The 16,783-nt window shown below is 39.1% G+C and overlaps 1 long non-coding RNA gene across 3 annotated transcripts in view; it reads right to left on the reverse strand.

Moving 5' to 3' along the window:
- LOC137635451 (uncharacterized) overlaps nucleotides 1-16,783 on the reverse strand; it is a 137,536-nt gene that overhangs the window by 82,224 nt on the left and 38,529 nt on the right. For 2 of the 3 annotated variants that reach the window (XR_011042679.1, XR_011042678.1), the window contains exon 3: nucleotides 4,719-4,786. This is a non-coding gene — a long non-coding RNA (uncharacterized lncRNA). Of the gene's footprint in view, nucleotides 1-4,718; nucleotides 4,787-5,372; nucleotides 5,419-16,783 lie in introns of those variants that run through there. The other variant, XR_011042680.1, reaches the window with a different exon arrangement.

Genomic DNA, 16,783 nt, shown 5'->3' on the forward strand with positions numbered 1-16,783 from the left:
TTCATATTTTTGATAATTTTTTGAGAAAATTCAGGCATTTTCAAAGAGAATGAGACCAACCTGACCTCTCTATGACAAAAATTAAGGCTGTTAGAGCAACTTAAAAAAAAATATACTGCAAAATGTGCTGGGGAAAAAATAACCCCTTGGGGGTTAAGGGTTGGAAATTTCCAAAGAGCCTGGGGGTAAAAGGGTTAATAAAGGTTAGGTATGGTAAATATCATGGCTTTTTCTAGTTTTGACAGGGTAAAACACAGTTTTCAATGGAGCATATGCAAGTATTTGCCGGCACAGATTTATTGCAAAAATAGAGGGATAGTTCCAGCCTTAGGTTAGTATTCTAAGTAAAACTGTGAATAAAGTATGAGTAGAAGTATGTTAGATTTTGGTACATAGTAACCCAGAAGTCTCCTAAAGAATGTGACTAATGCTTTCGATAAATTAGTTTTGGCTGACAGGAGAGAGAAGAAATCCAGATTGCTGGACAAAAATGTAAAAGGATTAATTAGAAAGTAGAGACAAGTGTTTTTCCAGTCAAGAGAAATTTAGGTTCTTTAAGAGGAGAGGATAGTTAGGAGAGAGACTCAAAAGAATGGTATCAACACCCATCTCCTAGAAAGAATGAAAATGGGAATATAGGTATACAAAAATGTGAAAAATATAGTAAGAAAATCAATTGCAATACAATACATAAAGAAAAAACTACCCAAAATTAACCAGTGAGCAGCTGACATTAGCAACCAACAGTATATTAATTATGTACCAGATGTTTATAAAAACTATGTAAGCTTAAAGGTAGGAACTGGAATTGCAAGTGAGACCAGAGTTACAATTCAAATAGAGTATAATGGAATGAGTGATTGTAAGCTACAAAACAAACTCAAGAACTGAAAGATGAATGTGAAAAAGAAAGGACAAAATTATAATAAAAGTTGATGTTATAGCAGAACAGGATATGGAGCCCAAAGTAAATGGGATTTCCTCTTGGGAATTGCAACAAATGAGTCAAAGGGCTTTAAGACTACAGTATAAAAGAGTGAAAAGGGTAGAAAATGATGAAAGAACAACCGAAAAACTAAAGAGCCAAGTGGAGGATGTAAAGACTGTACATTGAACACGTCCATGCTGGGCCAAAAGGCAAACATAGGGCTATAAACACTTAAGACACAAGAGATTAGAGAGATTGCAGGCATTGAAAGAGAAACATAAAAGCAGATGAGAAAGAAGGGAAACAATAGTGAAAGATTCAATGCATGGTAAAGGTAGGTACAAGTAAGTTTGTAGAACTAGACGAAGACAAGCAAAGAGTATCTCAAATGAGACTGTAAGACAGTATGAATTTCTTACAGGAAACAAAGAAGTCACAGTAATTTATAAGGACAATTATCTGGGTCTAAGAGATATGAATATGAACACTGAAGCATATCTCAAAGAGGAGAAGGATAATATAAGATGGCAGAAGTCTACAGGTATCATTAGGAAATAAAATGATGGGTTTTTTTGGAAGAAAGGTAGAGGGATGTAAGTACAAGTGTTAGAGAGAAGCTACACGACCAATATAGCTGAAGAGGAAACAAACAGCACAAGAATATAAAGTCACTTGAGAGAATGAAATCAGAGAGATATAAAAACAGGCACTGAACATGAAACACAGCAGACATATTTCCCCTTAACTCACCACTAATTGCAACAGAAACCAAGTTCCACAAAATCTTTTCAGTGGAATACTATCTTATTTTAAGGGTTGAACTTTCAGGATTTCACGACCAGACGAACGTACAGCAACACTTCACATGAAGTTCTCAAGACATATTTGGTGTTCTAAGCTAAGTTTTCCAGGCAACCCTTAACTGGTATTATATGTGCTATACATCTGGTATAAGAAGTGTGTATGATATGGCATGTCCAGGTATTGGATTCTAAGGCTAGGATGTCTGTGCAGTATGTATGACATTTGTTACTAGGTGAATATTTCCCAATAAAGACTTTCTTTAGGCCTATACTAATATTCAACCATTCCTTGTCAGGGTCATCATGGTAGATAACAAATTTTGTAATACGAACCTGACAGAGGAAGCACAAGCCACACTGGGTGATAAAGGTTGTGAAGGCATATCAAAGTAATTCTTTAATGTGAATTCAGTAGGAAGCACTAGCCAAACCGGGTGGTAAAGGTTGTGTGGGCATAGCAAAAGTAATTCTTTAATGTGAATTCAGTATTGTCGTGAAACAGAGTGATTTTCACAGAGAATGGGAGAATATTTTTTTTTCCTCCGAGTAAAACTAAACTGCTCAACCGACATTGTTCTTCAAGCAGTGATAGTTCCTACCCTTGGCTCCAAAAAATCATTTTCATATAAGGACTACCATTTGTTCTGTGGAACAAGTAAAAAATATAGCATGAAGAAAAAACTATTTGACTCAACTCCTGTATCGACAGTACTATTATTTAGGTTTGTGATGACATTAAGGATGACTGAGCAGACATAGTGAAAGAAAGCACTTGGGATTACGAGTTTTATTTTACTCTGTAATAAACAACTTTATTGTGGAAGTATGTATGTGCAGAAAGTGTGTGTGTGGGGGGAGTAGGCGTTAACTCATTTTCTGGGCTCGACCTGTGTCGTTCCGTGAAATGCTCCTTATAGCACCATTTCTAAGGCATAAATACTGCTAAATATACCAGAGAAAAAAGATGCATGGAATGCTAGGAATATACCCAGCTTGCTCACTCTAATAGTGTGTCGGTATAGTAACTGGGGCATGTTAGAACCACGACCATAGGTCTCTCACCAGTTAGACCTCTCCTTCTTCAACATCACCCGGAACTACGAGGTGCCGTTCTACATCCGACTACTGCCTTCTACTACGACTAACCTCCCCCCACCCCTATCCTTCCCAACGCTCCCTCTGACATTCCTTCCTAGCACCAACGAGGTTCACACATGTTGTTTTATAGCTCTGTATTAACACTTTTACTTGAAAGATTAAACAAGTATAAGTAAAAGAGTTCTTCGTTTTGGATTGTCTTGATTAGTCAAGAAGTTATGATGACTTGAAGAAGCACAAAGTTAAAATATGGCAAAATAGAGAATTTTTTCCTTCTGTTACTTCACTATGTTCCAATCTGACTATTCTTGGGTGTAAGTATGTTATAAGGAGCCTTTGTTCAACAAATAACACTGGTTTTATTTCTGTTGCAATTAGAGGTGAGTCCTGGTGTTCTTTTACTGGCCTAACACTGAGTACATCTTGAATAGTGAGTAAAAGACATAGAAATACACCACCAGGACCAGGATATGGCAATGTCAGGAGGGAGAGATTGATACAAGGGGAGGAAAGTTCTAGTGTTAAGGAAGGTCAAGTAGACGTAGCCTTAAGAAGTGTTATGAATCCTGGAAAGTAGAACAAAGAAGAACTATTGTAGATTGGCATTACGTATATGCACGTTTCAGGTGTGGTGAAAATTACACCTTATTAGCTAGTGTAAGGAAGAGACTTTTGTCAAATGTTATCAGTGTAGTATGACTGGGTATATAAAAAGTGGACGTTGGTGTAAACTTACGTGTGAACCATAGTTGTGGTTAGGATGGGCATCATGCAAAGAGCAATGTGGCAAGTTTACTGAATATGGTGCAGATGGGCATGTTACAGATGTACGTAGGAGGGAGTGATTAGGTAATAAAAGATATTAGAAAAATTAGTAAGAGTTCATCTGGGTAAATCATCCTGTGTGTGTTTGGAGTGAATGTGATGCATGTGTGAAATTGATGTGAATTGGTATCGAATGAGTTGATAGGATTGGTACTGGTTAGGTATGCACATGAGTTAAGGAATGTGCTTGAATTCAAGGCATGTATAGGTAAAGTGAATATGATAGGCATTTTCAATATACCACTACTAAATTTACAAACAAAGTAAGGTGAAAATATCATATTTGCAAGGCTGATGATGGAGGAGAATAATTTTTGTGTGGTCGAGGAAAAGAATTAGAAATATTTTGTACATCCAAGAGCTGAATATGATGAATTTGACAATGAATGGTAATACTTGTGGGGAACTTTATTTGAATGAAGATGGTCGAGCGAGTACCGAGATGTGGAGAGGAGTGCCGTTGGTAGACTGAGAAAGTGTAAATCATTGCAAGAGAGAGGCGAGGTTATTAATGTAAAAGTTGCATGGCCAAGTAGTTTGCAAAGACCCTACGGTACTGCTTACAGATAACAGTGATAACATAGTAGAGGGAAAGGAGAAGATATTTTGCATAGCGAAATGGTTGAGGGGAATCGGATATGAAGTAATGATAAATGAGAGATGAAAAAAAAATTGATTAAATTTTTCATGACAAGAATGCCCATCAAGGACAATTGAACTGAAGAAATGGTAGTTAAAAGCGATATCCTATTGACAGATTGACTAACCAATCAAAACTTAAGGAATAGTAGAGTACAGTCCTGTATTTGGGAATGCAATTGAAGAAAAGCTCTCACAAGAGGTGAAGGAAATATACCGTAAGGGAAGAGAAAGATTATATCACCTAATTAAGTTGGTGGCAGATGCATTAGAAGCTTTTGAGATGAATGTTGGATACATAGGTGTAAAAATGGAGGTTCATTGAACCTGGTGTTAACAGGAGGAGGAAAGGAAGAGCTGGGGTTGTAGTGCTCGAATGGGAGAAAAGCCTGGAGAGATGTGAATAAATTTAGTTAACGACTTACCTTAAGTTTGCAGGATCAAAAATTTTGTCTTTATACTTCTTGATTTTTTGGCAGCTATCATGACAAATCTGGAAAAAAGTAAATAAATGAGCATTTTTATACATTTAGCTAAGCTAGATTTGGCCATTAAATACAAAAATGAATAAATATATATATATATATATATATATATAGAGAGAGAGAGAGAGAGAGAGAGAGAGAGAGAGAGAGAGAGAGAGAGAGAGAGAGAGAGAGAGAGAGAGAGAGAGAGAGAGAATCAAAATATTTATTATCATCATTATCATAATAATAATAATAATAATTATTATTATTATTATTATTATTATCATCATCATCATCATCATCATCATCATCATCATACACATATACATATATTATGGATGATGATATCATCATCATCATCATCATCATCATTATTATTATTATTACTATTATCATCATCATTATTATTATTATTACAATTATTATCATCATCACACACACATACATATACTGTATATATGGATGATGATATTATTATTATTATCATTATCATCATTATCATTATATAATCATTATCATTATTAATATCATTATTATTATTACTATTACTAACTACAGTATATAAATAGAGACTTTATGTCAGCCTCTTTAAAAACCCCATTTGTTGCTAACATTTTGTCGCTTCTCCATCTTTCTCCATTCAATCTGAAAAAATGAAAACAAATTAGTAGTCTTATAACTTTCAGCCTAACTGGTAATGTATATCTCCTAACTATACAAATCTGAATCATTTATATGGGTTCACACCCGATTTATTTAGTTACGACCTGAATTAAAATGTTGAAGGATTCAAAGATGGAGAGGAGCGACCGAGTGAACAACACAGCTTCACTTATTACTACTATTACATTACCAGCTAGGTTATAACCTTAGTTGGAAAAGCAGGATGCTATAAGCCCAAGGGCTCCAACAGGGAAAAATGGCCCTGTGAGGAAAGGAAACCAGGAAATATAGGCATGAAAAATCTTGAAGATTTGTGGTTAGTTCCTATGGAAATAGAAACCCTCACTTTTGGGGAGTCTTCCTGAGGTGAGAGAAAGTCCCCTGTAACAGGCATTTGTCTGTTTAACCCTTAACCCAGATAAAGAAAAATACATCTTAAGATAGCCAAGGCCTAGAGGTCAGTCCCAAGTAAAGGATTACATGACCAGAGTAACAATTATATCAATTGTAATATGTTACAAACTTATTTTAAGAATTAGATGACATATGAGAAAGGTCTCTTACCTACATAAATGTTTCTTCAATGCTACTCGATACAGTACAGTAACTATAAGCACGAAAGTGAAATCACCAACACGAATTCAATGTGAATGATAACGCTACCGAAACAAAATGGTCAAGGAACGCCGATGTATAGATGCATGATGGGATAGATGCTGACCTGGAGGGCAGAATCATATGGCAGTAACTAGCATCAGAGTAGAGAGAGAACCAATGGGAGCATGGGAGAATGGTGGCGAGCTTACAGTTTGGCGGCGTGCAAATTTTAAAATTAGTCTCAGGCGAAAATCGTACTGTGCCTCGTTTTGTATAAGGAAAATGTTTTTGCAATAAGTCGGAAAAATCTTCACATCTCGTTTAGCCTCATGAAATTTTCATATCAGGAGGTAGCACTGTATCTGAAAATTGAGGAGAAAAAAACCTGAAAAGGATTGTGGTGAACCCTGAAGGACCATCGGTCAAAATAAGTTGGAGGAGGCAGGGAAGGTTTTGTCTCCACCGACCTCAAAACCTCTGGGGATAAGATCTGTCAGGTATATCCCATCAGGAATGCTTACACCCAGGGAGTGAATAATAAGAAGAGCCTGACCTCCTCCTCTGGGAGGGCTGATTTTTATAGTGTAGCAATATCTACACAAGAAAAAGTGGAGCATAAAAAAACATATTATTAGAACGTTAAAAGTATTGATAGAAATATAAGTTGTTAAAACATTGAAAACCATAAAACATCATAAAAATCTTTAAAGCTCAAAGGTAAAATTAAACTAACACATAAAACCTTTTTTAAATATAGATATAAATATAAGTAGCTAAAGTCCTCAAGGCCACAGCTCCTAAAATGAGGAAAATCATGTTTTTTGTGGCAAAACAGGACATAGATGTCATTGCTAATTTACTCTGTTCAGCAGGCATAAGTGTTTATCTGGCCTCCCAATCTGCACAACTTAAAGAGTGAAACGGTGGCATGTTGTCTACTCGTCTCCCACGTGGTCATGGCGATGCATTCTTTTGGCGCTTTACACTGTTTATGCATGTGAATGGTGGTGTGTTTAGTTAGCATGCGCTAGGAAGGCATGAGTGTAGTGATTTTTATCATTCTTCCTTTATGTATCTACGGACCAAAATGTGCACTCACCTCTGGACGGAGGGAACTAACCTGTAATTTGAAATGAGGAGAGGCTGGCACATGGAATGTCCATAATTCATCTGATAAGTAAAAGGGAAGAGGTTTTCTTAGGAGAACTAATTAGTTTCTCTCTAAGTAGATTTTAGTTTGGTGCTTTTCCATACTGGAAAGCCAGACTCGATTCACGCACGTATTGTCAGGATGCCAGATAGCTCATAATCAATCAATCAATCGAGCTCATAATGGCGAATAATAGAATCGCTTCAGCAACGCTGATTCTGTTACTGAAGAGAGAGGTTTATCTACTGCCACTCGAATAAGTGTTCGAGGTGGTATCTTTCGCGAGAGTTTGAACATTCTTATCAGAAATAGTACCTGTAAATCTTAAAAATCCCCTCGATTGACAATATCTGAAAGAAAAACCTGGCCTCCCTGACTGAGCACCCTCATAAGAGATGGGGATCTGTTAAGATTGTCAAAATCTGAAACTAAGAATACCTGCACTGTTTCATGATCTGGGTGGACAACGGCCAAAGCCAGGGGATCAGTACCACTATGTGTGATTTCGGGTTCACTGTGTCCCATAAGCAACGCAATATCAATCCCATCAGTACTTCGAAAAGCACGACTTATTTTTGGGCAGAGGCATCTCTGAAAACTCTAAATAGGGTGGATCACTCACACAGATGGAAATAAAAAAGCATAAAGCAAAGCACTACAAAAAGTATCGAGTACAGTAATCACGTCTGCCCACACAGACAGCCAGGATATAAGTAAACCTGAGTCACTAACTCAGCCGCTCCTCTCCAGCATGGGTTGGATAGTTGGTAACTATACCATGTTACCAGAATCCCACAACTTTTCAATTTTGGTCATGGCTAAATAAATCAAGAATAAACTAACAAATTATGAAGGTTTGTATTCACGTAAAAACGACACAACAGAAGGAAATGATAATGGCAGTTAGATACCTGAATACAAAACTACATATTTCAAAAACAATTTGTATTTTTCCTAGCTAAACAAACCCGGGTTATTTAAATACTTCTGGTTCTGTTTTCTACGACTAGAAAATAATAAAAGAAACTGGGCTCTATTGCACCATGGTTGGTTACCATAGAAATCCCACTGCTGGGCGCCATGTGCGGCTGACGATACTCTTCACTCTATTCTAGTCAAAGACGTGTGGGGTAGTCAAGATTTTTTGCGACCGCACCCTCGACATGATCACAAACACAAGACTTTTTAGGCTGAAGCAACGAACACTGCCATGAAACTTCAGGATCATGACTAAGCGTGGAAATCAAATTTGGCTGCAGACGCAACATCCCGCCTTCCCTCGCCATCAGCCCACACAAATGCCTTAAGGACTGGCGACCAGATGGAATATGCACTTACCGCTGCTATACAATGGGCATGGGCCTTTGTGTTCTGGCCTGGTATGACTGCAGATATTCATGTGCAGGATGTGCGGATGGCAAACTTAACTGGGCCCACCCCTACACAAAGGACAACAGTTAACGCACCTTTAATTAACCACTCACAGGCAAAACATTACCCTCGAGCGTGCCATCGACCAACCAAATGCCAATGAAGCTACCACCATCAAGGTCGCCAGAGGCACAACCAACAAGCAACATTCACGCGTTGGTGCTACCCATAGCCAGTGATTTGTCACCTGGGCGCAATGGGATTCCTACATTACAAGCAACATCCATGCCTTGGTGCTACCCATAGCCAGTGATTTGTCACCTGGGCGCAATGGGACTCCTACATTACAAGCAACATCCATGCCTTGGTGCTACCCATAGCCAGTGATTTGTCACCTGGGCGCAATGGGATTCCTACATTACCCTGCCCACTGCCTGCCTCAAGCCCTCATTGCATAACCAGGAAACCATGTTGGCAAGTGTGCGATGACTAGGTCAATGGAATAGTTAAGCTCGTAACTGCTATTAAAAGCTTTGGGGGAGATGAAGTTATGATGTGGTACCAATGCATTGGTAAGGAGCTGATAAGACTGAGTGGGGAAAGCGTTGTTTACATGAAGCCCAAAGCAAGCCTCACTCCTGCTCATCTCTCACCTACTGCCCACTTAAATCATTAGGCAGGTATAGTGAACTATGTAAAATTAGTATTACGGTATCAGGGATCATACCAAATCCGTTAATATATACCAGCTCTCTATACTGTATGACTGGAGCTGGAGCATGTATATCACGTGGGTACGGTTATCCATGTGCAGTACAGTATACATTTCAGGCCCGTGAACCAATGTTTTATATCCTCTTGATGATTCAAAGGATAGCATCAAAATTATAAGTGATGGGGTGCTCCCTCACCGGTCTGATAACTATTTGTTACCCCTTTTCATAGACCAACACCAGTTCGAGCCAAAGTAATCCCTCTAATCAAAGGATGATAGGTTGTATGTTTGTGTAGGTACAAAAGAAGATAAAGTGATGAATTTAATTTTAAAAGGAACACCAATTCTTTCAAGAAAAAAAGTCATAAATTGAAAAGAACCTTCTACGTATTCCACAGAATACCAAGCTTAAATTCCACAACTAAAAATATTTTGTTTCTCGGCATCCTTCAAATGTAAATCCCCCATTAAAACAATGCAGAAATCAATTAGGTAAGTTGTATAAATGAAGAGCAACATGATTAGTGCTACAACTACAGTATGATCTAGGTTATATAAAGACATTACAGTACTCCTATTACATTACTCATAATTGTACAGGAAATGTGGCCAGACTTTAATATTCTACTATCAAGATATGGAGTCACCCAGCAAGCTTATATAAAGGATTCAAATGACATTTTCATTTAGCTGTCAAGCCACAGCAATGACAAAGTCTGATGTAAAGTCCATATGGTGGTTATAGCTCCTAGAACCCCATGATTTTGCTGTCCATAAGAGGCTAATTATCGATATGGACAAACGTGTAGACCAGCAGAACTCCCTTGAGTTTCTCCTGCTCATACTGACTTGTTAAATAAGGATCTTGGAAAGGTGACTGAGTGGCGATACTATTGAAGACTATGTACCAAGAGTAAAGGAGTAGAAAGCGTGCAACAACTGCTACTATAACATTATAAGTCAGGCCATACAATACACTAATGATCTTGATAATGAGCTATTACATATAAGAAAAATATATATTTAAAGACAGTACTGTACCTTATACTATTACTGTACTTTCATCACTAAGTATACCATTTTGGCTAAAAAGCATAATAACAGTTTAAATAAACAGTAGGTTTTCCTCTTCATAACATTAAAATAATGTTTGACCAGGGAGAGCCAGGTAATGGCTATTGAAGACCTATAGGCTCCCACAACCCTACCATCCTTAGCTCACAAGGATGGTGAGGATGCAGACATTACAAGAAACTAAAGAGCTTGAGCGGGAATTGAACCCCAGTCCGACAAGCACCCGGCATGAATGTTTCTATTGAGCCCTCGCAACCCTAATTTGTAAAATGGATAACCCTACCCAGAAGAGAACCTCGAGATGGGAAGCTGGAGAAAAGTGCAGATTTATGGAACCAAAGGGTTGTGGTGGCCGATGTGGTAACGTCCCTGACTGGTGAACGCCAGACTAGAGTTAGAGTTCCGCTAAGACTCCAGTTTCTTTGGTCGCTGCAATCTCACCATTCTTGTGAGCTAAGGATGGAGGGTTTGGGGGAGCCTATAGGTCTATCTGATGAGTCATCAGCAGCTATTGCCTGGCCCTCCTTGGTCCTAGCTTGAGTGGAGAGGGGGCTTAGGTGCTGATCATATGTCAGTCTCTAAGGCATTGTCTTGCTTGATAGGGCAATGTCACTATCCTTTGCCTCTGCCATTCATGAGTGGCCTTTAAACATTTAGATCCTGTATAGTATTCTCTCTGCCTGAACCTGTATAAGGTATAGATCCTCCTCTGCCCCTTTTTCCACAAATTCTGACAATACCTTCTGCTTTTTATTTAGTTTGCAGTTCTATTACAAACACACATACGTACTGTAAACATATACAAAACCAAAAATTATATATATACATACACATTTATATATATACATATATATATACATATATATATACATACACATTTATATATATATACATATATATATATATATATATATATATATATACATACATATATATATATATATATATATACATATATATATATATATATATATATATATATATATATATATATATATATATATAAAATACAAAAATCCCCACACAGTATACAGTATATATACTGCATACATACACACATACAATATATCTATCTATATATAAACATATATATATATATATATAAATATCTATATATATATATATATATATATATATATATATATAAATATCTATATATATATATATATATATATATATATATATATATATATATATATATATATATATATATATATAAATATCTATATATATAAATATATATATACATATAAATATATATATATATATATAAATATATATATATATAAATATATATATACATATATATATACTGTATATACATATATATATATATACTGTATATACATATATATATATACTGTATATATATATATATATATATATATATATATATATATATATATATATATATATATATATATATATACATACATACACGAGAGAGAGAGAGAGAGAGAGAGAGAGAGAGAGAGAGAGAGAGAGAGAGACCTGGTAGGGCCATAACCTTACTCAAATAATCTGGGAAGCTTTCCAACTCTTTTTGGGAATAAAGCACATGACATATTTAGTAACCATTAAACGTTTTTCCTGATAAGTAAAAACAGCAATGTGTTACAATTTGTGTCTTGGCCTACCATTCGGTGTTACCCCCATTGGTTATGTTAGGTTAGAATAGTTATTCAGCCAAGAAAATACGTGAATGATGAAAGATTTGTAACTATGACTACTCAAATGAATTTCTGCTGTTGATATACTGATTTTAGAATGGAAACATTGAGGAAAAAGTATTTACCTAACTTAAAATTTTCTTCCGAAATGCCGAGTAGATGGGCTCTCTGCTCTGGCCAGAACGGACGTAAGTTGGCTAGGTTGATATTGGTGTGAATAATGAAAAATAAGTCTATTAGGCCTACCTGTACGGATAACTAAACTGATAAAATTGGTATAGAAAAGTAAATAAATACATTCCATCAAAATAAGGACATTTCGTTGTCATATTAACGAAGGTAGGAAGTCGAAACCCGTGACGTGTCCTACCACCACACCATCCTCCCCGGTACATTAGGGTTGCCAGATACCGCCATTAACTGGAGCAAACAGAATAATTTGAAGTATTTAACCCGATTTGACTCATTTCCGCCTCTATAAAAAACATATTTGATGATAAGATAAAGTTATAGATAGGGACGAAGATATAATTACAAGGAATGTTTAGCCTTACCGCTTATATAACGAATATGCTGACTTCCTTCCGGGGCTACGGTCAAATATTATCGTACATATGGCAGGTGCCTGTTGCCACTTTTCCTTAATATCATTCACTAAAACTTCACCTACCATACGATATCGTGTAGATGTGGCAACGAGGTGGGTACTTACTAAACAGCTGATTATTAAACAGCTGATTGTCATTCTTCTGCGTAAATAACAGATTTGCTTGTAGATGAAGAATAAGTTCTCAAGTTCCATCCACAACATCTATCGAATAACCAGACTAAGGAAGATATTTTCAATACACCTCAATATTGTAAAAGAATAAGAAAAAGTAAAACCACTTAAAAGTTTTGATCAAGAAGATACAGCTATTATAAAATTACAATTATTATTGTCATATGGATATGAGGAAATATATAATAGTTTAAGTGATGGGTAATGGTGGAATGTTTTTGTCTGATCGCTAACAGAAAACCAACTTAGTATGAGATACACAATCCATTTCACCATATTAAGGTATTCCCATTCAAAACAAAAAATCACGAGAGAGAGAGAGAGAGAGAGAGAGAGAGAGAGAGAGAGAGAGAGAGAGAGAGAGAGAGAGAGAGAGAGAGAGAGAGAGAGAGTAAAAATTAAACAGGATTTATATAATTTCCAAACGAATTTATTTCCTTTCTTTTCGTCAACACGAGATTGTTATTTCTTATACATATCTCCTCTTCACATTTCATGTAATAAAAAACACTAAATAAACATTTGGTGTTTATTATTAATCCGTGCCTTGTAAATACTTTAATAAACGAATCTTGTCAAAAATAGATTGCAAATTCAGGCCTGCTGTTAAAGTGTGTGGGGGTAAATTTCAAAGCTTACGAGTTGATTAATGAGAGATACTTCGTTCAAGAAGGACTTGAAGACTTTTTTGTTCTTTTAAGAGTTTCGATAATTTCCATTTGACAATAAACACCAGTTAAGCAATGTGATATACAAAATACCTAAAGGTTTAAATACTACTCACGAATGGCAGAGGCAAGGGACAGTGACACTGTCCTATCAAGCAGGACAATACCCTAGAGAGTGACCATATTACATATGATCAGCGCTCAAGGTAGGACCAAGGAAGGACAGGCAATGGCTGCTGATGACTCAACAGATACACCTACAGGCTCTCAAACACCCCCCCCCCCCCTTCCACCATCCCCATCCTTAGCTCACAAGAATGGTGAGGTTACAGCAACCAAAGGAACAGTGACACTGCCCTATCAAGCAGAACAATGCCCAAGAAATTGACCATATTACCTGTGATCAACACCCAAGACCCTCTCTACCCAAGGAAGGACCAAGCAGGGCCAGGCAATGGCTACTGATGACTCAACAGATAGACCTACAGGCTCTCAAACCCCCCCCCCCCCCACCATCCCCATCCTTAGCTTAAAAGAATGGTGAGGTTACAGCAACCAAAGGAACAGTGACACTGCCCTATCAAGCAGAACAATGCCCAAGAAATTGACCATATTACTTGTGATCAACACCCAAGACCCTCTCTACCCAAGGAAGGACCAAGCAGGGCCAGGCAATGGCTACTGATGACTCAACAGATACACCTAGAGGCTCTCAACCTTCCCCCCCCCCCACCATCCCATCCTTAGCTCACAAGAATGGTGAGGTTACAGCAACCAAAGGAACAGTGACACTGACCTATCAAGCAGAACAATGCCCAAGAAATTGACCATAATACCTGTGCTCAACACCCAAGACCCTCTCTACCCAAGGAAGGACCAAGCAGGGCCAAGCAATGGCTACTGATGACTCAACAGATAGACCTACAGGCTCTCAAACCCCCCCCCCCCCACCATCCCCATCCTTAGCTCACAAGAATGGTGAGGTTACAGCAACCAAAGGAACAGTGACACTGCCCTATCAAGCAGAACAATGCCCAAGAAATTGACCATATTACCTGTGATCAACACCCAAGACCCTCTCTACCCAAGGAAGGACCAAGCAGGGCCAGGCAATGGCTACTGATGACTCAACAGATACACCTAAAGGCTCTCAAACCCCCACCCCCACCATCCCCACCCTTAGCTCACAAGAATGGTGAGGTTACAGCAACCAAAGGAACAGTGACACTGCCCTATCAAGCAGAACAATGCCCAAGAAATTGACCATATTACCTGTGATCAACACCCAAGACCCTCTCTACCCAAGGAAGGACCAAGCAGGGCCAGGCATTGGCTACTGATGACTCAACAGATACACCTAAAGGCACTCAAACCCCCACCCCCACCATCCCCACCCTTAGCTCACAAGAATGGTGAGGTTACAGCAACCAAAGGAACAGTGACACTGCCCTATCAAGCAGAACAATGCCCAAGAAATTGACCATATTACCTGTGATCAACACCCAAGACCCTCTCTACCCAAGGAAGGACCAAGCAGGGCCAGGCAATGGCTACTGATGACTCAACAGATACACCTACAGGCTCTCAAACCCGCCCCCCCCCCCCACCATCCCCATCCTTAGCTCACAAGAATGGTGAGGTTACAGCAACCAAAGGAACAGTGACACTGCCCTATCAAGCAGAACAATGCCCAAGAAATTGACCATATTACCTGTGATCAACACCCAAGACCCTCTCTACCCAAGGAAGGACCAAGCAGGGCCAGGCAATGGCTACTGATGACTCAACAGATACACCTACAGGCTCTCAAACCCCCCCCCCCCACCATCCCCATCCTTAGCTCACAAGAATGGCGAGGTTACAGCAACCAAAGGAACAGTGACACTGCCCTATCAAGCAGAACAATGCCCAAGAAATTGACCATATTACCTGTGATCAACACCCAAGACCCTCTCTACCCAAGGAAGGACCAAGCAGGGCCAGGCAATGGCTACTGATGACTCAACAGATACACCTACAGGCTCTCAAACCCCCCCCCCCCCCACCATCCTCATCCTTAGCTCACAAGAATGGCGAGGTTACAGCAACCAAAGGAACAGTGACACTGCCCTATCAAGCAGAAGAATGCCCAAGAAATTGACCATATTACTTGTGATCAACACCCAAGACCCTCTCTACCCAAGGAAGGACCAAGCAGGGCCAGGCAATGGCTACTGATGACTCAACAGATACACCTACAGACTCTCAAACCCCCCCCCCACCATCCCCATCATTAGCTCACAAGAATGGTGAGGTTACAGCAACCAAAGGAACAGTGACACTGCCCTATCAAGCAGAACAATGCCCAAGAAATTGACCATATTACCTGTGATCAACACCCAAGACCCTCTCTACCCAAGGAAGGACCAAGCAGGGCCCGGCAATGGCTACTGATGACTCAACAGATACACCTACAGGCTCTCAAACCCCCCCCCCCCCCACCATCCCCATCCTTAGCTCACAAGAATGGCGAGGTTACAGCAACCAAAGGAACAGTGACACTGCCCTATCAAGCAGAACAATGCCCAAGAAATTGACCATATTACTTGTGATCAACACCCAAGACCCTCTCTACCCAAGGAAGGACCAAGCAGGGCCAGGCAATGGCTACTGATGACTCAACAGATACACCTACAGACTCTCAAACCCCCCCCCCCCCACCATCCCCATCATTAGCTCACAAGAATGGTGAGGTTACAGCAACCAAAGGAACAGTGACACTGCCCTATCAAGCAGAACAATGCCCAAGAAATTGACCATATTACCTGTGATCAACACCCAAGACCCTCTCTACCCAAGGAAGGACCAAGCAGGGCCAGGCAATGGCTACTGATGACTCAACAGATACACCTACAGGCTCTCAAACCCCCCCCCCCCCCCCACCATCCCCATACTTAGCTCACAAGAATGGTGAGGTTACAGCAACCAAAGGAACAGTGACACTGCCCTATCAAGCAGAACAATGCCCAAGAAATTGACCATATTACCTGTGATCAACACCCAAGACCCTCTCTACCCAAGGAAGGACCAAGCAGGGCCAGGCAATGGCTACTGATGACTCAACAGATACACCTACAGGCTCTCAAACCCCCACCCCCCACCATCCCCATCCTTAGCTCACAAGAATGGCGAGGTTACAGCAACCAAAGGAACAGTGACACTGCCCTATCAAGCAGAACAATGCCCAAGAAATTGACCATATTACCTGTGATCAACACCCAAGACCCTCTCTACCCAAGGAAGGACCAAGCAGGGCCAGGCAATGGCTACTGATGACTCAACAGATACACCTACA

Source organism: Palaemon carinicauda, unplaced genomic scaffold (assembly GCF_036898095.1).
Source record: "Palaemon carinicauda isolate YSFRI2023 unplaced genomic scaffold, ASM3689809v2 scaffold126, whole genome shotgun sequence".
NCBI lineage: Eukaryota > Metazoa > Arthropoda > Malacostraca > Decapoda > Palaemonidae > Palaemon > Palaemon carinicauda.